The sequence below is a fragment of the Pezoporus wallicus genome, unplaced genomic scaffold (genome assembly GCF_028554395.1).
Source record: "Pezoporus wallicus isolate ANWC-B61680 ecotype Strahan unplaced genomic scaffold, APGP_CSIRO_Pwel_v1 scaffold_13428, whole genome shotgun sequence".
NCBI classification, from domain to species: domain Eukaryota; kingdom Metazoa; phylum Chordata; class Aves; order Psittaciformes; family Psittacidae; genus Pezoporus; species Pezoporus wallicus.
Window position 1 is genome coordinate 516,519 of NW_026637482.1, and position 27,394 is coordinate 543,912.

General features: G+C 40.2%; 1 protein-coding gene and 1 long non-coding RNA gene across 2 annotated transcripts in view; one reads left to right on the forward strand and one right to left on the reverse strand.

The window, feature by feature from the left end:
- DCC (DCC netrin 1 receptor) overlaps window positions 1-27,394 on the reverse strand; it is a 602,355-nt gene that overhangs the window by 344,166 nt on the left and 230,795 nt on the right. The window lies entirely within an intron of this gene.
- The window catches only part of LOC130597281 (uncharacterized), a 269,591-nt gene that overhangs the window by 212,913 nt on the left and 29,284 nt on the right, over window positions 1-27,394 (forward strand). The window lies entirely within an intron of this gene.

Sequence of the window (27,394 nt, forward strand, 5' to 3'; positions counted from 1 at the left end):
AGTCTGGGATTCTGGGATTCTATGATATTCTCTCTAATTTGGGTCATTCTCATCAGTGTTAATTTACTTAGGTCTACCCAGAAAACAAAACTCATGCTTTCTGATAATTCTGAAAGCATCTTGAAGGCATCTACTTTCTCTCTCTTTTTTTATTTCCAATTTTTACTGCAAACACAATTTATACCAAAACACCATCCTACAGACCATCTCCATTACCAAACACCTTTATGGAACTTCAAAAGAATGTTAATATTTTCTCTAAACAGTCTAAATATTTATCAAATTTATACTTTGAGACCTATATTCTAGAATATATTTGAGCTCTCCATTCTGAAAGCATCCTGCTTGTCTCTGCTAAAAGATAATTTTGGAGCTCCTTGGTGCTGCAGAAACAAGTGAAGAATTCACCAGAACCCTTTTCACAGGCTTTCGGATGAGAGAAATGGGAAGAATTTAATTTGGAAAGATGTGACTCTAAGGTAGAAGTTGAATTGGATCTTGGAAACAAAGACGGCATTGGATGACAAAGTCACATTGAATACACACCTGGCTAAGGGCCCAGATTTTGCCTCATAGTTTTAATGTGATAAATCAACTGATTTTATGAAGATGTGAACTTGTACTGAACTTCAGTTATCAAATTTCAGAAGCTTAGTGTACAGTGTCACTATTGAGTAACTCAAACTTTTAACAGAAAACTAGCTAAATATAATAAATAAATAAAAATATAATCAATGAATACAACAAATAAGTAAAATACAGGTGTGACAAGATCATCCAAACCAGACCCAATATTGCCTCACGGGCTACAGTACCAATGGAGGTGCATGTCCCACACCAGCAAGAAAACACCATGTGAAATACTGTAATAAAATTATTGTACTTTAGAAAAAGGAAAGAGAGAAAAGAATGAACAAAAAGTAAAAAAAGGGGCAGAAAGGTCTTTCCTAATCAAGGTATAACACCACCATTTATGAGCCAACACACAAAAAAGCAATATACTATATAGCCTGTAATGCTTTGGGTGATTTAAATGTCAGTCACAGTATTCAGCTCATTTATATTTAAGTGTATTATTTTGTTCAATCATTAGGAAAATGTTTGCACAAGCTGCTTTATGCTTGTGGTTACTAGATTTAATAACTATCTCAGGCGGTATCAGCGAATGGCTGCACAATTTCTGTCAGGGGTAAGGAGAAAAAAGGCAGGACTAGACCACTTAGTAAAACACACATAAGAAACAAGACAGGCAAAACCTGTAGTTATATCTTTAGTTTTAAACAGGAGATGCATGCACATATTTAGACCTGAGTATTATAACATGGGTTCAAAAGACCATATTGCAAAGCAAGGTTGCATGCTGAAGGACAAAGACAAACTGTGTATCAGGTGATACACAACAGAACTGCTGAAAGTATTAAGCTCCACAGAATAAATTTAAGAATGAGACACTGAACAAAATACCTACCATCTCATTTTGATTTGGAAGGTGATGTGAGATACACTAGCCACTCATGCTACTGCATCAATAATTTTCCCTTGCCTAAAATATTTAGAAAAGCAGCTTACAGCCCAGACCACAAATACTGTCAAGATTATTCAGTTCTTTGATTAGTTAAGATGATAAATCTAACAACTAGAATCTGCAATTATTTATTCATTTATTTTTTCGACAATTAAATTTTTTGAATTCAAGATAAGCCAGAAGACTTCAGTGTTTTCCATATTCTCTTTGCATTTTCGTTTTTTGATAGAGTTTGAATCAAATACCTTCACAAGGTCAGATAGCTCTTCTCACTCTATTTTCTGGCCCCAGTAAACTTGAGTCACCTTTATTAGCAATAAGAGGAAGCTGTATCTAAAGATATTTTAAAATTGTTTTTCAAAATTGTTATTTTAAAATATTTGCATAATTTAATTTATATAAAGAGATATAAGTGCACATAAATGCCCACACACATAAAATCATAGAATCATAGAATAGTTAGGGTTGGAAAGGACCCTAAAATCATCTAGTTCCAAACCCCCTGCCATGGGAAGGAACACCTTGCACTAAGCCATAAATGTACGCAGGTTTTTTAGAGACCAGTAAGCCAACACCTAGCTGGACACTTGACCAGCATTTCTGTCACATCTCGTGGAAGAATCCTATCTAAACATATAAAACTGGTATTTTTGAAGGATTCAGCAGCTCTTGATGTGGGTCAGAAAGCGATGTTGGTCACTTTTATACTCCCATTGGCTTTCGCAGACATCAGCACGAACCTGCAGGCCTGTGCATGGGAATGTTGTTTTCTGTACTTTCTGAATTAGTGAAGAGCTCATTAAAAATCAGTCTGTGTGCTCCAAGTACTCATTCTAGTGTTGATCAGGCCCCAAGATGACCAAACCTCTGTTCTGGGACCCTGAAACCAGAGCAGCATCATAAGCCTTGTAAATTAAAAGACCAATCCAAGGTGTAGACTAAAAATTCTAATATTTATATTGATTAAGACACAAACACCTTTACTGGGAGTAATGATGTGCTGGAAACCACACAAGCAGAAACGAAGAGACTGACTCTTCTGCTATGATAGGTGTGTGTTTGGGAATCATATTAGTCAAATAAAAACCTCAAAAATTAATGCAGAATCAAGCTCCGAAGTAACAAGCAGCAACCAAAAGTGGATGGGTATAAAAAGTGCTTGTATGTGCCTATACATCTCCCTCAGTTTAATGATCATGATATATATGATGTCAGCTATCTAGGGCTGCTCCCCATCATTGCTTCATAAATAAATTGATTTCTTATAGCTTCAATGAATCACAAAGAGGGAATCTGAAGGATGAGACAGTACGGGTTCATAAAACTATTCTTTTAATAAAGTGTTGTACAAAAATGTAGTAGAGATATTAAAAGTTTCTGAAAGCTGAAAATTACACAACCTAGTGAGGGAACAGGGAGGATCAGTAGGGAACTTTAAAGACAAATGAAAGATTTTCTCTACTAAGCCACAGAGTGGAGAAAAAAGCTACTGAATCTGGGGGCCCAACACGAAAGGTGGCCATAGAGGTTAAGGTAGGAGAGGCGGGGAACTTAGGTTCTAAGGAATTTAAGAGCTAAATGTGGTGAGAAAATTTTGGAGCAAAAAGCAGCAGGATCTGGAGCAGAAGCTGCGATAAAGGTTACAGAATTTATAGAATTGTTTAGGTTAGAAAAAATGCTTGATCATCAACTCCAAGTGTCCCAAGTGGACTACTGTGTCCACCACTGCACCCTAGCTCCAAGTGCCACATTTACACATCTTCTAAATATCTCAAGGGATGGTGACTCCAACGCTGCCTTGGGCAGCCTGTTTCAGTGCTTGAGATCCCTTTTGGTGAAAACATTTTTCTCAACATCCAATCTAAACCCTGCTGACCCTTGAGGCCATTTCCTCTTGACCTGTCCCTTGTTCCTTGGGAGCAGAGACCAGTCCCCTCCTGGTTCCATCCTCCTGTCAGGCTGCTGTAGACAGTGAGCCTTCTCTTCTCCTTCTCTTCTCCAGACTAAACCCCCCCAGGTCCCTCAGCTGTTCCCCATCACACTTGTGCTCCAGGCCCTCCACCAGCTCCATTGCCCTTCTCTGAACCCCCTCTACCACCTCAATGTCTCTCTTGATCCTTTGGTGCCATTTACAGCAACAGAGCAGATGACTAGCTGGTAGGTCAGTTAATGGGTCAGTACATTGAACAACAGGACTTTGGTCTATTCAGAATAATTCAACATTAATCCAGCAGGTAAAACAGATCTTTCCTACTCACCATGGGTATCTTGTAGATTTATAACTATACAAGACATCACCACATACAAAACTACTTATTTGAAGAGGTGCATCGCTCTGCACCAGACTGCTGGCATCGCTGGTGATGGAACATAGACATGGAGTTCAGACCCAGCAAATGCTTCAGTTCCTACAGTTTCAATTTATGAATGAGCTTCAAATTAAAAGTAACTCATACTAGAAAGACTTCCTTCTACATTGCACAAGAAAAAAAAATCTCAGCCTAATAAGCCATATTTTTAAAGTTTTAATTGGGTGGCTGTATTTTTTTTTTTTTTTCACCAGATGGTATGTATTCAACACTTTAAGGCTTTTTTTTTTTTTTAAAGTCTGCATTTGTGTGACGGCTCAATTTATCATTTATTTTAAACACAGAAGTACGCTTTCGCTCTGGTATCCAAGCATTCTGGTCAAACTTTTCTTGAAGTGATACTTAAAACAGTTATGTTCTAAAACATGAAGTGTCTCTAACATCTTCCAGTCACCTACTCAAATATGAAGAACATGTAGCACATCATTGTAAAATTCATCAGTGAGAGGTATTACAGATGGCTATAAGCATCTGGTTAATCTGCAAGACTCCAATAGCCTAAGAGCTGATTAACTATTCATTAAAGAGATGTTAACCGTTCATTAACCATTTGTGAAGTACTTACACACAGAAACTTCGTATTATGCATCACAAGCTTCACAGGGGGCTTTTTTTCTAGCATTTTCTACTATTGAGCTATGGTACTAAGCTCCACTTCAGTACATTCAAAGCAACTTGTTTTGTCTGATTTCATGTACGTTGACACCTACTTCACCCTTGCTGTCAGCTGAAATATTTTGGATATTTCAGCTATTAAACAAGGCTAGTGTTTACCACAGAGCTAGTTCCCAGCTGACAAGGATATCGAGGCCTTGCATGCGTCCTGGAAACCACATAATAAAGAAATGCCCAAATAGAAATGCAGAGAGAATAAATAAGAGATTAAAACATAGAATCATTGAACAGTTTGGGTTGGAGAGGGCCTTAAAATCATGGAGTTCCAACCCCCCTACCGTGGGCAGGGACACCTCACACTAAACCATGGCACCCAAGGCTTTGTCCAACCTGGCCTTGAACACTGCCAGAGATGGAGAATTCACAACCTCCCTGGGCAACCCATTCCAGAGCCTCACCACGCTAACCGGAAAGAATTTCTTCCTTATATCCAATCTAAATGCCCAATCCCAATGGACAATTAGCAGTTTGGTGGATTCTCACCCAGCATACCAGGAAGTTACATTCCAGTAAACCTTACCATTAAGATCCAACGTTTTGACTCCACACATTTGCCCCAAGTGTTTCAAGCTGGTCTAACCAGCACTTATGCTGAGCTACAACAGGTCTCTCTAACTCTGGCAGCATTACAAATGTTATAAGGGTGAATGGTTTCTTCCAACCTACTAAACACCAAAGAAAAGGCTTCTTACCAGCACCCCGGCTGCTTGCTTTTGCATCAATGTCTTTCTTCAAAAGCATGTTTATTGCCAGCAATACTAGGCAAATTTGACTAGTGCTTAAGATCCACCATGGTTCACTTTTTCCATCCCATTTTGAGGAGGACATGACAAAAATAAGCTTGAGCTTGTGTGCATCAGCACTTCATTGTTTTCATAGAATCATATCATTGAACAGTTTGGTGTGGAAGGGACCTTAAAGCTCGTTCAGCTCCAACTCCTGGCCACGGGCAGGGACCCCTTCCACTAGAGCAGCTTGCTCAAAGCCCCTGTGTCCAACCTGGCCTTGAACACTGCCAGGGATGGGGCAGCCACAGCTTCTCTGGGCACCCTGTGCCAGAGCCTCAGCACCCTCACAGGGAAGAGCTTCTGCCTAAGAGCTCATCTCAGTCTCCCCTCTGGCAGGTTCAAGCCATTCCCCTTGGCCTGTCCCTACAGGCCCTTGTCCCAGGCCCCTCTCCAGGTTTCCTGCAGCCCCTTTAGGCACTGGAGCTGCTCTCAGGTCTCCCCTTCAGGAGCCTTCTCTTCTCCAGGCTGCCCCAGCCCAGCTCTCTCAGCCTGGCTCCAGAGCAGAGCTGCTCCAGCCCTTTGAAATCCCTACCCAGACAGAGGGCATTGGATTAACCTCAGCACAGAGAAAGGACTACATTCAGCTCCCAACATAATCTGTGTTAATGCCAGGGTTTAGGTTTGCTCTGGGGCTGCCCCACAGACAATACTAAATGTGCCTACATAACAACAAGTAACCAAAAATTAGTATCAGCATATCCCAAATTTGCAAATACCAAAAATCAGCCTGCAAATTTTTCAGCCTATATAAAAATAGCAAAAAGGTTTGCACTTCATACAGTAATGTTTAAGCTCCAGTAATACTAAAATTAGCAATACCACCAAACATCCCTGTTGATAGATTTAACTGTACAGCCAGAGATCTGCAGCCCCGAGGGCCATGGGCCAGAAGGATACTCAACAGTGTTTTGATACAACAGACTGTTTTATTGGAGAAGAAATATATTGGAAAGACACTTCTATTTTTGCAAAGATTTTGTTGGAAGAGACTCCCCTCATGTCTCCTGGTAGGGGCACTAACATGGGAAGTCAGGCAGCCGGGCTACAGTCCAAGAAATGTTATTCTGGTACAAACTCTGTTTTTACAGAACTATATTTAAATTTATGTTTGGTTGAACTTGAATACAACAAGATTCTAGAGTTCTTCAAGCTGTGGCAAAACAGAGAAAGCATCATGGTCTTCTGCTGTTAGAGAGGCTGTGTCAGGGGCTGTCTAGGAACATCCCTAGTAGCCAGTGATCAGAGCACCCACTTCCTGTGGCAGTCCTAGACATGAAAGATTTGAATGAGGGGAAAGAAAAATAATGTTAGTTCCTCCCACTAGCGAAGATTGGTAAAAGGGAAACAAAAAAGCATTCAGGGAAAGTGGCACTGATGGCTGATAAACTACACCATTTTTAGGAAAGCAAAGATATCACTGATTTTCCCCAAAATAAATCATTCAGTGTTGTTTGTGACAGTGAACAGATTCTTGTGCTTTTACAAATAGGCTTTAAAATCCCTGCTGAGTTCTTCTGCAGGTGAATGGAGGGTCTGTTGTCATACAGGGCTGATATTCCACAAAGCGTGTAGCTTAAATCACATACAGCTTCGTAAAATCTCCTCCTGGGGTACCAAAGAGCTGAAAGCTACAAGGAGCTATAAAGGGAGCCTTAGAGATTAGTTCAGTTTGCTCGTTTATCTTTTTAAATAAGATTTCCCTGTCTGTTAGACATGTTAAAACCCAGACAGAATCCTTGATAGCACATGCAGCCTCATGGGCATTAACCAGGGTCACTTGCTTAACATCTGGTTTCTGCTGAACCCAATGTCTCCCTCTTACTCAAGAAAGTGGGAGTGTTCGACATGAGTTCACCATGTCCCACTATGTGGCATGTGCAAGACTTTGAAAAACAGAATTTCATGAAGGAATTTCCAGGTTTTTTTTCCAAAGAAATGAATATTAACCAAAAAAAGGGAAACTGGATTTAAAAGGCGTTTCCTTACTATCAGTTGTTCCAAAATCTATCGCACTCTATTGTTGTATGGAATTAATCCTCAAGCAGTCTGTCCAAACATAGAATCATAGAGTGGCTTGGGTTGGAAATGACCTTAAAGGTCATCTGACTTTACCTTGATGAAATGACTCTGCCTAAACTGCCCCAAACACACATTTGGTAAGGCGTTCCGATATCTGAGGGAGCAGCCCGAGTCCTCCAGCAGACATTAATTAACTAATCACTGTGCTCAGCAACACAACCACTGCTGCTAACTGGGGTTCCGCAGTTGTCACTGATGATGGCTTTACACATCATCACCAATCACTGCTGCTGAGAAAAGGCTCAGTAACAGAGAGTTCATGTTGCCCCACTGTTGAGAAACTTTTGTGCATGTTTTTGCTGGCGGGAGGTTGTTTCCTTTGCTTTTTATTGCTGGTAAAGCCTAGCATACGCACACAACACACGAAGGCACCCTTAATTAAGAGAATTACTTCTGCGACAGTAAAGAGTCTCCAAAATCTGCTTCGTCTTCCAAACGTGCAGAGACAGCACATATGTGTTTTCATAAGCTGAGCACTGCACTTGATAATACACTCTAAAAGGATTTTTCGTATCTCATGTCTGTTCTTCAATATTTTAGTCTGGAAAACTTCAAAATGAAGAAAAAAGGACAACTGATGTCTTACGAGCTAAAAACCAGTCTGGTTAGGAATCATAAAATACAGGTTAATCTCCTGTTGTGATACAACTGGTGGGAAAATAGCAGATGTTCTCAGGTAAACACAATGTGGATTTTTGATATTGATTGATTCATAAGATAAATAAGACATTGCTTTCACTAAAAGAACATCAGCTAGAAATATATCCTAGCACATGTAACAGCCACAAATGCCAAACATCCCACTTTTAACCAACAGCTGACTGATTCCCTATGAGTTTCAAGGAGAAAAGCAGCTTCCTAGACCTAAAGAAGTGGTGCATGACCTGGAAATCCTGCAGTCTGAGTTAACACAGTGTGCAAACATACGGGCCAGTTCCCATCCACATACCTGAGAGCACACATAGGTGATGACTAGCAGGGAAGCAACCTTCTGGTATTGGTGGGGAGGGAGGGGGGACATATACTCTGGAAAGGAGACCTTCCTGCTGCTCTTCTCGCTGAATCCAAAATGCATGGTAAGAAATATGGTTAAAAATCAGGAAAAAAAGGACTATAGGCTACAAAGGAGTGGGACTCTCTAAAACCACTTAACACGGTGGTCGAACACAGCCAAGGAAGCAGGAAGATGACTAGTCTGGTATTGGTAATGCCCAAATAAAAAAGCATCTAGCACTATCTTCTACAACAGCTAATGGTGTTGAATGATGTTGAACAAGATGGAACAATCAGGCACACTGAAGTACTTCCATATGCGATGAGTAGATAGTAGTCCTGTAGGTAGGGGAATACTAATTTCTAGATTCTCACTGGGAGTGGGATGACAAAGCAGCCTAAGACAGTCAGAAGTCCTGTGGGTATGAGGCACCAAGGGAATGCCTTTAGTTAGATAGCAGCCCAATTGCAGATCATAACATAGATATCCAGTATCTAAACCCACTTGAAGCACCACATATGTACATATGTACATGTACAAAAACATACATGTATATCACAGAATTAAAGACCAGTTTGGGTTAGAAGGGACTTTAAATTTCATCTAGTTCCAACCTCCCATTCAAGGGCATCTTCCATTAGATCAGGTTACTCAAAGCCTCATCCAGTCTGGTCATCATCAAGAGGTAAAATTCAGAATCCATTTCAAGAGCATGGGTTTGAGGTAGACTGCTGCAGTCACCCACCTATGTCAGTCCCATCAGAATGGGAGCAGATATCCTGATAGTAAAAGAGAAGACAAGGCTCCACGAGCAAAACTAGAATCCTCAGAAGCATCAGCCCCTGGAAAAGACAGAGAGGAGGAGGATCTTTGGGAGCAAACAACAGGCTGCAAAATAATTACTTGTGTTACTCTACTGTGATGTGGCAAGTCAGGCAAGACTGCATTTGTAAAGGTCACTGAGAAAAGAAAGGAGCAATGATCAGGATTTAGATGATGCTGCAGGGAAAAAAAGAGACTTTTAAGAACAACATAGTTAAGAGAAGAAAATGGTTCAGACCTTTATACTAAAGATAAAGGGATACGGTCATTCATTTTGCTTAGATGATGACAATCTTAAAATAGGAAAATACTTTCACAGAAGTCCAAATAGTCATAAATTCTGGAGAAGAAGCCCACAGGGAATGGACCATGAGGTCAGACACTGATAATTCAGCTATGAGTAAATGGCAAGAGTCAGGGACAGAGAGGAATAAGAATTATGTCTATGAAGACAAGATAGTAAAGGCAGAGGAAGAAGGAAGAGATGAGTTGTCAACTTCCAATATTCAAATAATCCCAGTGATACCATACCCCCACAGAAAAACCTAAGAAAGTATGTATTATAGAACCAGGGCCTTAAAGCAGGAGTTACTGTTTTGCCTACAGCAAAACACTTCAAAGTGGAGGCATGAACATTCACCAACAAGCTATATCGTAATTAGGCTGCACTATGCTACTTTGCATGTTATATGATACCCACATTAAAGCTTCAACAGCATCCTCATATTCTATCATATTGTCATCATCTGCAGTTTAATGATAGCACGTCAAGTAATACGTCAGTATTCCTTTTGTAATTCCTAGGGCCTCCAGCCTGTGACATTAATATGATGGAATAGAAAGTCACCAGAACTTTCATCTTGGATGTGTGCATCAAGGCCACCAGTGCTTACTCTATCTTTTTTTTGGTACTGAACATAGAAATACGAGGACGAGCTTCCCCATACACGGGTGTATAGAGATAAGTCAAGTAGGTTCGTGCAGCTAGAGTATAAGGACATTATTTACCAGGTATTTTTTTCCCCTGACACCAGCATTGCTTTCCCAGTCAGGGTGTGAATTAGTCACAGTTCTATGGTAAAATATGATTTTTTTAAAATAGTAGTAATCATTGTGTATTTTAATTAACATCCGCACAATCACTGACAAACATGGATAAAGGAATACACATTGTAATTTTTTGTTTGTTTTTAACCTTAGAAACTAATAAACATGAAGCTCTACTGAAATATGAAATTGTGTGAATAACTGCAATTATTTTGAGGTTATTAGAAAAAGTGTACAAACTCCCCGTTTCTACAGTGTGTTTCATCAGAAACGTAATGAGCTTTCTAATTCAGTTGTTACTTTTATATACTCAAAGGAAAGAGAAGCTTAAAAGTTATTAATCAATATCTAACAAGAATTTATTTAGGTGGAAGTTGCCATCACATCCAGGGATCATGGACACCATGGACAGCACAGATAGGAGTTCAGGATACCATTATTATGCAGTGTGCTTAAACTTCACAACCTCCTCTTGTTGTTTCAGCGCTACAGAGAACAAGTGTTCCCTTTTAGAATCACAGAATCCCTGAGTGGTTTGGGTTAGAAGGGACTTTAAAATGCATCCAATTCCCAACCCGTGCCATGGGTAGGAACACCTTCTGCTAGATCAGGTTGCTCCAAACCCTGCCCAACCTGACCTTTTCATCTTATCAAATTTATACAAACTCTGTAGAACATCATTTCATTATATGAAGCTTCTCTGAAGCTCTGGATTTTTTCAGAGACTGACTAGAAGTGCTGGAGTATATACTAATAACCAGAGAAAGAGGAGAGGAGCTTGGCTATACAAATAACAAGTACTGAAAATTCACATTACTTCATACTGTCCTCTAATGCAGGCAATTACATACCTAGACTGATTATTTTCCTTATATCATAAACTAATTTTCAGCTCCATCTTTAGAAGGAATATTTGGCTATTTGGCTTATCCTACAATGTTAGTGAGTTAAGCAGCACCTGAGCTCCTCTCTTCCAAGCATAATTAGAATATTTGGAAGTTTTGCTTTTTTTTTTTTTTTTTTGAAACATTTGGAGATTCATGCAAAAAAATTGATTAAGATTACAGGAAAATGATGAAGCTGAACATCCATATGAATAAATATACATTTTAGGTGTTAAGAATCTTTAAATTTAAGAATTATCTTATTCAAAACCAGAAAGTAACTTCATTGAAAGACTTGCAAATAATGAATGAACTTTACACTTGAAACATCATACAGAACTGCATCTAAAAAAAAAATCATTTCTTAAAGAAATTACAATTGTAAAAGTTTGACCATTGCATTCAATTAATATTTCCTGCAAAGCCATGATTACACCAATTAACAGAAGAGAAAAAGGGCAGAATTGAAATACACTCTCAATAAATCTGATAAAACAGATGCTTTCACATGTCATTACTTGATGAAAACCATGTGACACAGTACATGCAAAAATTTGGTTAGTTGAGTTTTAACCTTCAAAATTAATCTTTTCCATCAAAGGTAGAACATGTGCTACCAGTTGCTCTAGAATTACGTGTTCTCATCTATTACACTCCAGCTCAGACAATATTAAACTATGACACTAATAAAGTGACTATATTAAGGGAAAGAAATCTCTCAGGTATTCAGCTATTCTACATTTGTGCTGTGCTTTTTGGGTTATGTTTATTTATTTGTTTGTTTTTAATAATGCTTAAATACTATTCTTATCCCAATTTGCTACACAAAAAACCCTACAACCTCAAACTGTGACACATTTCACCTGCTCAGAGATTAGATGGAGACATTACTTTACCATGGCTTTTTGACAGTAAATTAAAATGCAATGCAGCTTTTAGGCTTTAATTTAGTCTTTCACTCAGGCAAATCAGCCTGAGTATTATTGGATGTATTATTTCTTCACATGGTGAATTTGTAGCTGACTGCAACATTTTTTTCCTTTCTTGAATGATGCATTGGGAAGAAAATCAAGATTCTCACAAGGCAAGGAGGAGACTCAATTTTCAGAGATCAAAATATATTATTGAAAAAAAATTAGGGACTCAGTTTTCAGGCAGAGCAATTAAAGCAATGAACCTGCATGGAACTTTCAATAAAATTAATGTTTGCTGGCAGCTATAGTATTTTCTCTTTTACATCATCATGGGCATTGTCAAACCCTGATGTTTCAGACAGCTCCATAGAAACAACTGAAAAAAACAAGGTTGGACAAAAATCTCCCCATCAAAACATCTTCTCTTTTAAAAAATGAATATTTTATTAAATATATTGCTTCTGTGAATAAGTAAGTATTTCTGAAGTTATATCAAAATAGGGTGAGACATGACAAGAAGTAAAGGTTCAATATGATTCTTCACTAATGCATCTCCTGGCTTTCAGGTTCTTTTTCTTCTTTGCTTGATTCCAATTAAAAATCAATCATGCCCTTTTCAATTAGCTACTAAATAGTCTAACAGCTTGCTACTTGATGTAATTAGTAGCAAATTGTACATTTTCTCACCAAATCAGTACTGTGCATCTTGCCTGTGCTATCCACAGTATTAATTTCGAAAATCGGCTATTTTAGTTCGATTATAAAGGTTATTTTTTTAAACTAGAATACTGGGAGGGTTGGCTTGTTTCTTTTTTGTTTTTTAATCTCTTGTATACACAGTATATTTAAATTTATCTTTAATCAGCTGTTCATTAAAGAGTTGACAACAAAACTCAGTATTTCATATCTTGCATTTGTTCCTGGAAGACATGTTCAAGAATTATTAAGAACATCAATTCTCCAAATCCCTTGATCCAAATGGGCTGAAACAGTGTTAATTAATGACTCTGCTCAGCACACACACACTTGGCGAGCACCCAGGGGTTAACCATTCTTGGAATCATTAGGCAAAGACCAAGAAAGTCAGACATTTCCAGCAGCTCAGGCCCTCTTCGAGTGCCAAGCTTGAGCTCTGTCTTCATCCTCATACTTCTGTTTGCAAAGCACAACATATGCAGCCCCTCACTGCGCACACAACATGTTGACCTTCTTTTGTGATGGTTCCTTCACTCCTGGAGAACACAAGTTACAGCAAAAACTCTGATGCATAACAGCATGGTGCTGTCTGCCTCTTTTCTCATCTTCTCCAAATTGTCTACTCAACCTACCCGTTTTTCTCAGTTTTCATGAAAGAAATAGCAGTGGGACTGGTGAGACATGAGGACATGGGGATGGTGAGAAAGCCACCTAAGTCTGCTTCCATGGATGCACAAAACTCCTCATCATAGAATCATACAAACCCAGACTGGTTTGGAGCGGAAAGGAGCTTAAAGCTCATCCAGTTCCAAACCCCTGCCACGGGCAGGGACCTCTTCCACTAGAGCAACTTGCTCCAAGCCCCTGCGTCCAACCTGGCCTTGAACACTGCCAGGGATGGGGCAGCCACAGCTTGTCTGGGCACCCTGTGCCAGCTCCTCAGCACCCTTACAGGGAAGAGCTTCTGCCTAAGAGCTCATCTCAGTCTCCCCTCTGGCAGGTTAAAGCCATTCCCCTTGGCCTGTCCCTGCAGGCCCTTGTCCAAAGCCCCTCTCCAAGTTTCCTGCAGCCCCCTTAGGCACTGGAGGTCTAAGGTCTCCCCAGAGCCATCTGGTAATAAAACCTGACTACAATAATAAATAATAAGATTAAATTTCTACAAGTCAAGTATTCCCACACCCCTCATTCTAAACCACTTCAACATTCCATGCTACTCGTGGAAATTTCCTTTTATAAAATATCATCTTTTCTTACCTAAAGCAAAAACTTTGTCATCTGGGATTTCCCAAAGAAAAGATTCTTTAAATCAGCTTTGCTGTTTTCTAACTGGAATAACATACGTACAATGCTTGTATATATAAAATTATATATAGATAGATAGATATATATACAATGTGTATATATATATAATCTCCTCAACTTCTTGGTCTGACACACCACCTTGCTGCTCTTTGCCATCAGGATGACTGTGGTTGCTCCCCTCTAGGGTCCATGGCACCATGTCTTCTGAACATTTTTTATGGACTTAACCACTCACCAAGTAACCAGGGGCCACAAGTCACTTCCCAGCCACAAAGTGCCAGGGAGACTTTTAGCAATACAAAGCATTAGTGGCCATGGCAACCATAATTCAGTGACCTTTTACCTATTTTATTACAGCATCAGATCAATATTTCCGCCTTGGGAGAAAAACTGGGACAGTCCCACATGGGCCAAGAAGATGCATCTAAGAGGGGAATATTATTACTTTTTATTCATACTAAGTAAGATTAGAAATAGTTGTTACATAACAGGATGAGCCCTTAGCCGCTAATGGAAAAAAAAATGAGGGGAAAAAAAAAGAAATCACATTAAACTCTTAAACTTGCACCTATGTTAAAACCCAGAACCCATCAGAGGTTGGGATAAGCGCTTGTTTGTGTTGGAGTTTGTAAAATTACACAGTGCTCCGGGATTATTACGGATCTTGTCAAAACTACTCCGGAGGCAGAGGGGAGGATTATGGTGAGGAATTGACTTTCTCTGACTGATTTTAATGAAAAGTCAGATTTCTCAGACAACGTTACAATAATGCTTCCACTTCTCCCTGCAGCCTGCAGCATCTCTGCCTCTCTCCCCCTTCACTTGCCTGTTCTGAAGCTGATATCAGCACTTTGATGTGTGTTTTACTGCCAGAGCTGGCCCCCTCCTTCCCCAGCCCTTGCTGCAATACACACAATTGCCAGGCCATAAATATGACTGCACTGTGTTGGGCTGATCAAAGTGTCAGACTGTCACATCTGTCTGAAAAAAAGCAGCAGTCTGCACTTGATCCATAACATATGTAGGATATAGAAATGCTTAACTATAAAATTACTCATCTTAAACACTGTAATAATCAGGCATGGCTGCTACAGATAGCCTGCTATTATACATGTGTTTTAAATTCAGATAAGGAATGTCTCGTTATTACTTTTACAAACCCACCGCATCATCATTTCCCCAAGCAACATTAACCAACCTATGACTGAAACAACACTGTTTTACAATGGGACTCCAATCCTTCTCCTAAAGGGATATTTATACTGAGGCTGTACTGTCATTTAACACAGAAGAGAAATGTGAATAAGCGTAGTGTACTTCCATGTCCCCAGTCCTTTTTATCCTTTAATTGCTAATTTTTCTGTTATATATACGTTTACCCCCAAAGCTTTATGATGAGATGTTGTGTTTTTATTGGTGGTTTTGTTGTTTGGGGGTGGTCTTGATTGTTTTCAATTTTTGGGGGTTTTTCCCCTCCTGAGATCACAGCAAAGCATCACACTGTCAGTCTCACAATTACACAGTGCATTTTGGGAAGACACAGCAGGTTGTTAATGAAGATTAGTGCCTTCCTTGCGGGGTGAATTAGGAGACAACCTGGTAACATTGGCAGAAGAGCTTTTACTTGAATTTGCACCACCTATGCCATTTCAGCGCACATTGAAAAGGCCGTTTTGTGAACATTTTGGGGGTGGTTTTTTTCTATTAAACAAATGCATTGTCAGATTTGTTTTGGGGCATAGACTGCAAGTGCACAGTAGGCTTTACTCTGTTATTGACATGATCTGCAAGTGCAGCGCCAGGCTGCCCTGCAGGCTTTGCCACAATTAGGTCTCTCTCTCCCCTCCTCATTGCTTCTCCTCCTCTCTCCCAACAAATTCACTTCATCTTCTTGTTACCAGGTAAATAATGAGCCATTTCTTTCCACAGGAAACCTCGGAGCATGCTGCAAGGAGCCAGTACCTGCTTGCAATGAGGAGTCCCGGATCTGCTTTGCCTCACCTCCCTGGTGAGGAACATGCCCAGACCCTGCACCATGCCTTGAAGACAACAAGCTTATATTCAACGAGGAAGAAAATAAGTTTAAACTTATGGTAGGTTCCCCAAGCACAGTGAAGCAAGGAGTCCATTTTAAAGAAAATATTACAGTTATTACAGAATGAAAAATAAAAGATTAAATATTTTCTTTATTGGGGTCTTCAAGGAAAGAGAAACCTGGTGGTGCTCTGCCCAGTGCCACCGTGGGATGGGGAAAACTGAGTCAGGTCACCCCCAAAGTAATGAGAGTTTACAAGGCTCTCCTCTACCCCCAAGGCGTTTTTCAGCATTTTGACCAGTGCTGGGAGCAACCTTCAGTGCCTGAAGGGGCTGCAGGAAACCTGGAGAGGGGCTTGGGACAAGGGCCTGTAGGGACAGGCCAAGGGGAATGGCTTTAACCTGCCAGAGGGGAGACTGAGATGAGCTCTTAGGCAGAAGCTCTTCCCTGTGAGGGTGCTGAGGCGCTGGCACAGGGTGCCCAGAGAAGCTGTGGCTGCCCCATCCCTGGCAGTGCTCAAGGCCAGGTTGGACACAGGGGCTTGGAGCAAGCTGCTCTAGCGGAAGAGGTCCCTGCCCGTGGCAGGGGTTGGAGCTGGATGAGCTTTAAGGTCCCTTCCAACACAAACCAGGCTGGGATTCTGTGATTTGTACTGCATACTGATTCAAATCTTTAACCATGAATCAGAAATATTTGCTGTAGGTGCTGCACAACTCTAGTTGTGGCAAAAAATGTTTATGCCAATGACAAGCTGTGCTGGTGACGTGCAGCAAAACAGTGCTTCTCTGGGGCAGAAAGCGACCTAAGAGGAGACTATTTATTTGTTTTAGCTTTGCTACCTGAAAGAGTTATTTGCTTTCACAACATGGCTACAGGCTTCTTTCAAACCAGCTGTCGTGGTAATTCATGAGCTTTTGCATCTCCTGGGTCAGTCAGGAGCTATGAGAAGTCAACTTGTATTTTCTCCTCCTTCTGCATCACCTGCTCCACCGGCAATAAGCAGTGCTTCTAACAACAAGGGCTGTACAAAAAGGTTTTACCAGCCACAACATCAGAACATTACATGATCAAGTCTTTGCAGGTCCCAACCCACCCAGCAAACTCCAGGTCTCATCCCTTCATGGCAACATCAAGTAACAAACTACATCCTGCTTTCAGGACACCATCGCCACCTGATTCTTACTGGGTGACACATACCACCACATCACTACTGTTTCTAGACTATATGCGTGTAACAAAGGAATCCCTCTTAGCGTTGCACTTTCGAAGTACATAGGAAGGACTAACATTCATTTTTGTCACTGATGATATAACTCAACTTGCATAAAGAAGATGGTTGTTTAGTCAGAAAGTATCATTTTTCACACAACCACTTAATCACAAGGATGCAGTTTACAAATATTGCTCCCAAGAAGCATTAATATAAAGGCTTCCTTTGTTGACAAAGTACTTTCTCATTTGTACAACAAAAAGTACAGTCAGTAAACAAATTTCTACCTATGGCATTACTGATCTAATTTTGTATTTTCTTTTTAGATACTGAAGACATCTGTCTCTTCCCAACTTCTTGTGCATCCCCAGCTGACTCACTGGCAGAGCAGTGTGAGGAGCAGAAAACACCTTGACTCTGTTTAAGCACTCTTCAGCAAAAATGAAAATATCCCTGAACTACCAACACTTTCCAGCACAAATCTCAAACACAGCCCCATAGTAGCTACTATGAAGAAAATTAACTCTATCCAGGCAAGACCAGCACATGCTCTCATCAGGCATTCATGCAAAAGGACACCATAGTATAGTGTTCCAGGTTCACAGGATTCCCATGTACAAAGACTGGACACCAAACTCAGTGTCAACGATCAAATGTTCTAGTCTATTTATTGAATTACCAGTGCAAAGCAAATATGTATACATTAATGCAAAGCAGGTTACATACATACCAACCCCTGGTTGAATAGGATACTGCCCAGCAGGAGAAGGAGATGGAACATGTTTCCAGGTCGGAGGGGTGGTAGGCAGTGCATCATCAGGGCATCCCCCAAGTCAAGATGCGCACCTGACTTACTCACCCATCCATCCCTGCACAGGTCCTTATATCCCCCTTTGGGTTGGAATGGAAAATTACCAGTTGCAACATCAGTGCATGTATGGCCAGCTGTGAGTAGAGGTTTACTGTCATAAGACTCCCTTTTGCTAACAGCGGTGCCAACACCCTATTTTCAAGGTTATGTTTCCACAACCCATGCCAAAGAGTAGCTTTCTATTTTTGTGCTTTTCACCATGGACCACTATCTGTGACACATATAGGGTGTCATGAGATAGATAGCTCCTGCTTATCTTAAAGAGTAGGAATTTTTAAAATCCTGTATTTAAGAGGTTAACATTTTTAATCAAGAATTATTTTTTTTTTCCTGACTACTCTAAAATGAAGGAAACATCCCTTACTAACAATTCCTTTAAAGTCTTCTTTGTCCTACTCCACAAATGTTTTTATATTTCCAAACAATGAACCAGAAGCATCTTGCTGGGACAAAGCAGATTTTTCTTGTGCTAATAAGCACAGGCTGTTGAAACGTTTCTTATTTAATTGGTACACACAAGAATTTACCGCCAGGAAAGGGAAATGCAGAAAAAGGTGCCTTTGCTCCATCATTTGAGGAAGGCTTGGAAGAGCAATGCACAGATTCCAGCATCAGCTCACCCTTTTCAGATACCACCCTGGAGAAAAAAGAGATTCCCAACCAACATGAACATCTGGATAATCCCATGGAGTCTGGATACCACCTGCATTCCTGCGGGGTGGTACAGAGCAAGCTCTGCTTGAATCACATTTCTTCAGCACCAGGGTGGACAGGCTTTTGCCTGCCTTTGCTGGTGAGGCACCCCACCTCTTGAGTTACATGGGAGTTTTATCTCACAGGTTGTTGGCTCAGCCTGGAGGGCCATCTGCATATCCACAGTCCAGAACACAAATTTTAGGCTCTAGGACCGTCAAACTGCAACATCAATTGCTGTGTCATTTCTGCCATAAAGTTAAGCAGTCCACAGAGACAGCTTTTAACTGAGTCTTCTCAGAATAAATTGTTTGTTGCCATGTACTCTCTCTGGCCTCTTGTTATTCTCCTCCTGACATTCATGGTTTACTGGTTGGTTTTAATCACAGTAAAATGAAACCCTGCTGAAAGCATAGAGGTGAACATGGAACTGCTAGGCTCTGAAGTGCTCAGTCCTGCCTGACATAATTTTATTTGCCTAAAAGTTTTCTGCTGTAATATCTCCCTCAATAAGTTCACTTCCAATAGCATAGAAGCATTTCCCCTGAATCTCAGAAACTAGCAAAATTAAAGACAGATTGCAACAGAAATAAAATTATTTCAGTCACTCATGGGTGCTGCCACTATCGTTTTTCATTAAAAAAAATATGTTTGACCAAAATGTAATATGACAATAAAAAAAAAAAATCTACATTGACCAAGCAAAACAGCTACTAATTAGCTCTGTTCCAAATTTAAAGAAATAGCTCCTGGAAACAGGAACTTGAAGGAGATCTTGATTTTCTTTTCTGCTGTCTCTCAAAATCATTTAAAAAATGAGTGAATTACCGATGCCAAAGCCAGACAACAGATAAAAAGCATTCAATCACATCTATATCTTAAAGCCAATTTCATAGCTTTTTGCTGCCCAGCCAGTGATTGCTTAATGTCTCATGAGAGCACCAGAAGAGGAAGTACGTGCCACTTGCAACCAGGTAAACCTACATTTTGTGCTCAGATTCCAGAGAGCTGCAAACTTCCTGGTCTGATTGTATGTTCCTGGAAGCATACTCTTATATAAAATTTAAACATTTCAAATGTTAACCTTTTAAACATCTACATATGTGATACGGCACACACTTTCCATTCATTACTTTAAGGACTCTGCATGCGCACGCTATGTGGATAAAACCAGGCAAAAGAAAGGGTTAAGCAAGTAACGTATGCCCCTATTCTGCCTCCCCCTCCCAAATAGTTAAAACATTCTGTTTTACAGAATTCCATTGAGAAATCCACACCAAATTTGTTAGTTAGAACTTGCTAAAGAGCAGACTGGAAGTTGTGTTTACTCTTCTTTACTCAGCAAGTCCATGCCCTTAATACCTCTAAGTACACAACAGTCTGTAACCTCCAGGGGACTTGACTTCACCCAGCCTGCCCCCCACCCCAAGCCACCAAACATTCTGGGGCAAAATCCTCTTAGATCTTTACCACATATTTTTTCCCCCTTCTTGAGCAGAACATCACAGTCTATATCTCAATGACTCACTGTCTATCCTCAAAGCTGGAGTCATTCCCTTCATACACTTTGATAGATAGATCTGCATTGCAAAGTGCAATGTAACATAAAGGTGTCCAAGTGGGCTTTAAGTGAGCAAATAAAGTGAGAAAAGGAAATAAAGTGAGAAAAACAAAATAGTTCAGGACACTGAAATATCTGTGCTGAACTTTTGATTTCATTACTTACTATATAACCTAAGGCATGATTCTGTCCCTTGATTTTTCTTCTGTAAGACCTGAGTAGTAACCACAGTCACTAACAACAAGAAAGTAACTCAAAAATGATGCCTTTGAAGTTTTGCGCAAAATCTCAAGTGCAGCACTGAGGAAGAGAGGCAATGTCCGTTTTAAAATCACTGGTTAATTTAGATCTAGCCCAACACGTTATTTTCTAAATGTGTGAAATATTATTTTCTGACTTAAGATCTTGAATTCCAGACGCCAGCCCAGGTGAGCTTTTAGGAGTGAGTTATAAACACATGAAAACAGAGTTTATAATGAAAATGCTGACAGACTCTCAGCTACAGCTACCCTAGTGGGAACCACTGTAATAAAATGAATGCAATCACTCACCTTGTTTTACCAGATTTTATAGCTGTAGAGAAAATTAGGAAACTTAGCATCTTGCTCTCCACTAAATTGCTTTTTCTTCCTTAGACTTTTTCATGTGCCCTTTGTGATACTACTTGTAAACATCCTCATTTTTGTCTGTGTACTAAAACACATGCATTTAGCAGCTTAAATTGAGATTCTTGACTCTACAGTGTTTAACTTTCTATCTGGCCACTTTATTCTGAATCTTATTCAAATTAAAGCACAGCTATTATGCAAGGCACAAAAGTTCAATTTGAGTAAAATCTGGGCAGGATTTTCTTTTTTGCATGAAAACAACAGCATAATAAATGCTAATCATAATAATCCTTTCGAAGTGAAAGCTTTTCAAGAGTATTTTTGCATTTACGAATATAAAACATGTTTCCAATTTACATTCTAAAGCTTTTCATAGAATCTGAGATTAGAGATGGAAGAGACCTATATGTCATCCCTTCAATCCCCTGTCAGTGCTGGATTGTATCATCTACTAGTAAATACGGAATAAGAAGGTTTGAGAATTATACATTTCAGCTTGTAAACCCGTAATCATCCTGCATCAATCAGGGAATGCGGAGAAATGTGGAAACCTACATTTCTGTACTGCTGTGTCAATCAAGTCCCAAATGAGTGTATATATCAACTGTTTCTCTTGGTCAAATAGAGGCACCAACTAGGGTAGAGAAATTTGACCCCTTTTAATTAAATTGCTTGGATGACGTGTTTTATGGAACTTGAAGGTTGTCCCAGCTAATTTAAATCTCTCCCCTGTTAGTGACACTGTAGCATCACAATTGACCTCTCTCTCATTTGCCCAACAGAGGCCACCAAGGACAAATGAGAGGGTTGTAAACAGCTTCTCTCATCTTATTAAACATCACTTCAGAAACCTGTATAGATTTCAAGTAAGCAAGGTCAGGAAACCATTAGAAAGGTTAAACTGGAAACAAGAGAGCATGCAAGGTGGTCACAAGATTGTTCCAAGTCAGAAAACAAAATTAACATGAGGAAATACCTGACAGTGACTATATCTTCATTACCTTTGTTAGGGACAAAAGTAAAAATCAAGAAATCACAGAAGACGTAATAAAAAAAATAAAAGATGCAAAGTACCAGCTACCTAGAAAGCCTTGACACTTTTGAATTATCCGCTATCTCCACCCAGTCATGGTTGTTCAGTGTTTCACTTTCCATGAACAACTGCTGCTGTTTTACCAGTACGGATGTTAGCATAAAGCAAAGAAATCACACAGAGACACACTTTGAAGTCTGCTGCATTTGTATTTATCCTGAAATGCACTGAAGACTCAGCCAAAACCAAGATCAGAAGTATACCACAGGTGAAATAGCGCTTAGATATCTAAAGAATACGCTTACTCAGAACTTGGTCAGCTAAACTAGACTGAAAGCGAGCAAAAAACCCTTCACAGGACCCACTTATGCAAATTAAGCAGAATAGATGTCTGAGTTGTCACTAGAAAATGTACTTTAGTACTCAAAATGATACTGCTGAGTATATCCCAAAGCTCTTCTGCTCTGGCTAACCCAGCTCTCTGAACACTTAAGAGTTTATGCTCCTTGAGATGCCCAAAATTCACAAAACCACCGAGTTTTCCAGGCACGCAAACAAACATTTGAGAGACTCTAACATGCTCAACAGTCACTTTCAATAAAAGCACTTAAAAATGGTTTCAATCCTCAGCTCTTGCAAAAAAAAAGCATTTTTGGCTGGGCTGTGTTGCAGCTTCACACGAAGGGGAACAGAAATATTGTTCCGGAGAATGGGTGCAATGGGTTCCTACGCATCTATCAAAATGGATCTGAAACTCTAATCTGTCATTTCATTAGCAAGAATTTCAACAAAATAGACATCGCTACCTGTTGTTATCGCATCATCAGAGGAAGAATGATTGTTCCATCTATGCCCAAGTGTCTGCTATTTTAAGTACAGAGGGTAGTTTCCCTAGTTTCTAGTAAAGGAAAAAGATGAGACTACAGACACGTTCCTCCTCAGCAGATGTTGGCATTCAGCACACCAGCTCCTACAAATCTCACTCTTTGGCATTTAATTCTCCCTATCCACTATAAATGATACTTCAGATCCAATTGATCATTGTAAATGCTATTCTGAGAGCCAGGTCCCTAATGTTCAAGATATGCAGGATGAGCAATTTAAGTGTAGGGTTCACTGTGAACTCCTGATATTATATCCAACTACCCCAGACTACATGACACCAAGTTCAAACTGTAAGTATAAAATTACACAGAACTGCTCATGCTTAAGAAAATAACACATTTCAGCAAACGTAGCCAAGGCTTTTCCAAAGAAATAAGATTATAGAAGAACAGAGTTCTAAAATAAATGCAGCTATAAAATTATCCATTGTTACTTGCTTTACAGTGTACACTTTTCCGAGGAAGAACTCATGATTGTTTATTTTATAGTAGAAACACATGAAAGATACCGACATTATAATCCTTGTAAGAAATAATTATACTACACAGTGCCTGGAAGAATAGTTTCAAGAACCCCCCTATAACATATATTGTTAAAGTATATCATGAATTCTAGGTTGGAAAGGACCTCGAGGATCACCTGGTCCAACCTTTCTAGGCAAAGCATAACCTAGTGTCGTGGTTTAAACCCAGTCAGGTAATTCGTTCGCTCACTTCCCCCCCTTTTCTTGCCCTACCCCTGCTCTCGGAGGGACGGAGAGGAGAATCGAAAAGAATGCAACTCCCACGGGTTGAGATAAGAACAGTTTAGTAACTAAGGTATAACACAAATCACTACTGCTACCACCAATGATAATAATGATAAAGGAAATAACAAGGGAAGAGAATACAACACCTCAGCACCAGCCGACCGATAACTCGCCCCCCCAGCCCGACCAAGTTCCGACCGATACCTCCTCCAACCCTGCAGTCTCCCAGCCCTTCCGGCTAACTCCCAGTTACATCCTGGGCATGACGTGCTGTGGTATGGAATACCTCTTTGGTCAGTTTGGGTCAGGTGTCCTGTCTCTGCTTCCTCCTGGCTTCCCCTCCTCCCTGGCAGAGCATGAGGCTCACAAAGTCCTTGGCCAAACCAAAACATCACTATCAGCTCTGTTCCCAGGCCGAAAGTCAAAACACAGCACTGCATCAGCTACCAAGAAGGGGAAAAATGACTGCTACTGCTGAACCCAGGACACCTAGACTAGATGTTCCTTCACCTTGCTTAGCTGAATTTTAGCAGCGTCCCATGCTGGGGAGTTCACCACTCCCCTGGGGAGACGTATGAATATCCTTCACTTTTTTCCTGCTACCTTGTGCCATGCGACGCTAATGATGCCGCTGTTGGATAAGGGTGTATCATCTGGTTATCCAACTGTCGTGGTTTAAACCCAGTCAGCCACCCAGTTTAAACCATGACACCAACTAAGCAACAAAACAAAACAAAAAAAAGTAAGATATTTCGGAAGATGATGCATGTGCCACTTTAGTCAGGTTTCATAGAATCACAGAATGGTTTGGGTTGGAAGGGATCTTCAAGATCATCCAGTTCCATCCCACCTATCCTGGGCATGGAGCCACCTTTACTTAGTCCAGAAAAAGTAAGAGTATGGGTGAGGGGACTGTCTAAAAGGTTTTCATGTGTTAAACTGCAATTGAATAATGATCCCTCTGTTGTTCTTGATCATAAATAGAAGGATTAGATCATATTCCTTAATATTACAGAAGATGTAGGTTGGGCATCAGAAAATCTGTGTCCTGCAATGAAACTGGGCTGGATAAGGCTGTTGACTGCTCCATTGTTGTTTTGAGTACTGCAATACTTGGAGCATGGTACAGAAGGGCAGGGGCAACTCCTCCAGCTTTTGGTGCCTATCAGTTCTCCTGCAGGGAGCCTGATCCTGCCTGCACAGACAGGCTTTAAATGCCTCCATGGTCAGACAGAAGTCCAGAAGGAACTTCAAGCAGCTAATTTCAGTCAGCATCTAAATAGAAGCAAGTGGCCTTTTATTTCTTTTCTTTCTCAACTTTTCTTTATTTTCTCCTGTTGTAACGCTGGAGTAGTATATTTCTCACATCATTATTTGTATTTCTGCAAAGTATTCTGTAGCAGTAGGCTGACAAATACATCTGAAGCACTTGTATATCACACCAAGAAGGCTCATAGAAAACTTAGGAATATTTTGACCTCTGCAAACTCAGATGTGAGCATTGCTACTTCCAGGTAACAACAACAAAAAAGATCATAAAGAAGAGAAATTCCTAATGTAAAAAAAGAAAAAAAAAAGCCTTTTTGCCTAAAAAAAAAAAAAAAAAAGTAGAAATTCCAGAGAAAATACAGAATATGTAACTGGGGGCATGGAAGACCAGAAGCATGAGCAGTGCAGGAGGTTTAAGCACCAGTGTCCTGACAGCCCGGAGCAGGGGACTGGCCTTAGGCAGAGGGGTTGTACCCAGCAGTAAAAGAAAAGGAGACAAAATGCTCCCAAAAGCAAGGGAGCTCAGTCCTCCCCAAAGCACCGAACGTGAAGCTGACAGCACCAGGAAGTACATGCAGGTAGGTCCTTCTTCACTCAAATAACTGCCACTGGGAGATGGATGAAAGAAGAGGGGACACCAAAAAAGGCAGCAAAGAGTAAAAAGGTTTTCATCAAGTCTCAGACAAACTACAAGGTCTAGGAAGGAGAGAATCATGAAAGCGTTTGGAAGGAGAGAATCATGAAAGCTTTTTTCTTCCGTAAAAGTACTGCATTAGTCATCGCCTATTCTGTCACAGTAGGCCAGGGGACACGAGCAAGTTGAAAAGCTCTTTTATAATCAGGAAGAAAATCAAAAAAAGTTAGTTTATGTACCAAAGGACTTACAACTCAAGCACTTGTTTTCAGGCTTAGAACGTTAGACCCCAACAGCCCCTTTGTCCTGTGCAACAGGGACAAAGTTATGACACCAAGAAAACTTAAGTTTAATTTCTAGAAAAAAACACACCAACAGATCATGTACGACACAGTTCCAAGGGACTCTTATCACTCAGGTCTTGTAAAGTCAGAGCAGACAGATCATCAGCAAACAGAGTGTGGGAACAGTCCTCTCTTGGAAGGTAAACTGACCAGATATCTACAGGCTACTGGTCATCTCCAGTGCCTGTGATCTATTACACCCCGTTATTTTAATTCACTGAGACTTCACGCCCTTGCCAACCAAGGCTGCTCCTTTTTCAATCCAATCTCCTCAAGTTCAGCCTAAGTAAATCTCTGTCAGGCACTAAAAATGAAAGCAAACCCTTTTTCCTAAATTAAATTTGCTAATTGAAGTCACGTTTCTATGCAGCACAAGGGTCAGAAGAGCTGGAATTGCGGTGGCATACACTCCCTCTGAGCATTTCTCAACGTCCCAATAGTAGAAGTCTACAGAATGCTGCAGAAAAAATGTTGCTATTGTCACCTTGCCCCCAAAGTAAAGGAGCGTTGTAGAGTAATGCAGTTCTCAAACACCTTTTTTTAAGTCTGGAATGTTGCTCTCTTACAGGTTGATAAACTTATGAAACTGAAAACTATGAAAGAATCAGTGTGTTGACACAAATTTCATAATTTGTGATTTTCAAACTTTCATTTTAATGAACTAAATAATGTTCATTAAGAAATTAGCTAAGATAAAAGGGACAGATATTTAAAATAATAAAATAATTAAAAAAAAAATAATAAAAGATATTTAGGTGTAATAAGTACCACCAATCCTGCCACTAATTATGAAAACATGGGATTGCAGAGAGGCAGGCAATCCCCTCACACAACAAACAGGAGTATTGAACAATGGCCTCAGACTTGGAAGAAGCCACTTAGAAGATTGAATAAAAAAAAAACCCAACTTGTTTCTGTCCAAAGATATCTCCTGCTTCAATTGTAGAATTTGAGAAACAGACGGATGGCAGGCAAGAGAACAAGGCAAAGCAATGAGACAATACAATGCAACAGAAGGAGTACCGCTTCAGAGCTCTGGCTTCAGCATTGTCTCAGCACTCATACATCAGCAAAGGAGGGTGTGAAAGGAGGACTTTGGCATATGGGTTGACTAACTATGTGCAGTTACAATTTAAACTGGCACAAGCAACAACACTGTAATTGTCCAGCTGTCTCCTTTGGGATACCTTCCCAGCAGAGCTGTAATCCAGCAGCACAGCTCACATCATGAGGAACTGCCCAAGCCAAGAAGATAGCATTAAGTGACTAGAGAGACAAAATAAGATGAAATGTGGTGCCCTGGTACAATGAAAGGTGTTTCAGACTGGCAATCAAAAGCCCTGATGCACGCATACCCTTTGCTCTGCTAAAAGTGGAAAATAAACATGTGAAAGAGTAAATTTAGCTC